The 1,642-nt window shown below is 49.9% G+C and overlaps 3 non-coding genes across 3 annotated transcripts; all 3 read right to left on the bottom strand.

Moving 5' to 3' along the window:
- Positions 1 to 917: 917 nt before the first annotated feature.
- Pmar_PMAR016272 lies at positions 918 to 989 on the bottom strand. The gene has a single exon. It is a non-coding gene; the product is annotated as a tRNA-Asp (tRNA).
- Positions 990 to 1,186: 197 nt separating this feature from the next.
- Pmar_PMAR016271 lies at positions 1,187 to 1,258 on the bottom strand. The gene has a single exon. It is a non-coding gene; the product is annotated as a tRNA-Asp (tRNA).
- A 197-nt stretch (positions 1,259 to 1,455) lies between these two features.
- Pmar_PMAR016270 lies at positions 1,456 to 1,527 on the bottom strand. Its single transcript has one exon. It is a non-coding gene; the product is annotated as a tRNA-Asp (tRNA).
- Positions 1,528 to 1,642: the final 115 nt, after the last annotated feature.

Below are 1,642 nucleotides of genomic sequence, written 5' to 3'. Positions count from 1 at the left end.
CGTAACGCAGTTGCGCACACTACTTAGGATGGCTGATTTTCTAGCCACTTCCTGGCCCCACCGGACCAACGCAACACAGTTGTTCACAGCTCTTAGGATAGCTGATTTACTAGCCACTTCCTAGTCCCGTTGGGTCAACACAACACAGTTGCTCACAGTGGCTAGATCGCGTTCTTCACAGAGAACGTAGGGGGGGTAGACAAAGTCTATGAAACGCAAACGAGGTAGAGGTTCTCACTTCCACTCTCGAACGCAAGCGCTTATCACCTCGCAGTGCCCCACGGTGGTCAGAGTAGTCGACTTGTCGGCCATCTCCGAGCCCATTTAGCCGAATAACCGAGTACCAGGCACTTAGAGCTACCTGACTGGTAGACTACCTACCGTGGGCAGACAACGTTCCGCATAAAGGGCGTTGAACATAGCGTGAACGAGATGGAGGTTCGCACCTCCACTGTCGAACACGAGCGCTAGTAACCCCGTAGTATCTCATAGTTGGAATGGCCAATCTCTCGGCCACTTCCCGGCCCCACTGTGCCGAATCAACACATGGACTACCAAGTGTAGTCAAATATACGTCTCCGTAGAGGACGATAAAGCTCACCAGGTCAGTGGTGCATTGCTGCTCCACATAACAAGGTGGATGGTTGCCACAGGCAAATAGCCTGGAATCTGGTGACGTAGACATACACGTATCCTTTTGCGTCCGTGCGCACGCACGTACGCGAGCGTTTCGTGTTTGTAAGTTGTGTGATATTCACAGTGCGTAGAGTTGTGGCACACTCTCTCGTTACAGCCGTGATTTCACTGACGCGACACTGCGTTAAGCTTTCAAGCAAATGATTCGCAGAGTGGTGCAAAAATCAGTAAAGAAACGGTCGCGCATAAATGTGTGAAACGCCCTTGTCCAGAAATACCACTTCCACGGCCGAGAATTGAACTCGGGTCTCCTGCGTGACAGGCAGGAATACTAACCTCTATACTACCGCGGAATTGAAGGTGGTTCAATGTCTAAATAGTGACGCAAATTACCATTTTCAGCTACCAGCGCACATCGCGGCGGGCGTGAGTGGAGAGAGAAAGTTGAGTAATTTTTTCGAGGCAGCAAATGATTCGCAGAGTGGTGCAAAAATCAGTAAAGAAACGGTCGCGCATAAATGTGTGAAACGCCCTTGTCCAGAAATACCACTTCCACGGCCGAGAATTGAACTCGGGTCTCCTGCGTGACAGGCAGGAATACTAACCTCTATACTACCGCGGAATTGAAGGTGGTTCAATGTCTAAATAGTGACGCAAATTACCATTTTCAGCTACCAGCGCACATCGCGGCGGGCGTGAGTGGAGAGAGAAAGTTGAGTAATTTTTTCGAGGCAGCAAATGATTCGCAGAGTGGTGCAAAAATCAGTAAAGAAACGGTCGCGCATAAATGTGTGAAACGCCCTTGTCCAGAAATACCACTTCCACGGCCGAGAATTGAACTCGGGTCTCCTGCGTGACAGGCAGGAATACTAACCTCTATACTACCGCGGAATTGAAGGTGGTTCAATGTCTAAATAGTGACGCAAATTACCATTTTCAGCTACCAGCGCACATCGCGGCGGGCGTGAGTGGAGAGAGAAAGTTGAGTAATTTTTTCGAGGCAGCA

This window comes from Perkinsus marinus (assembly GCF_000006405.1).
Source record: "Perkinsus marinus ATCC 50983 genomic scaffold scf_1104296970704, whole genome shotgun sequence".
Classification (NCBI taxonomy): domain Eukaryota; phylum Perkinsozoa; order Perkinsida; family Perkinsidae; genus Perkinsus; species Perkinsus marinus.
Note: the sequence above shows the minus strand (reverse complement) of the source record. Positions and strands in the feature narration are given on the sequence as shown.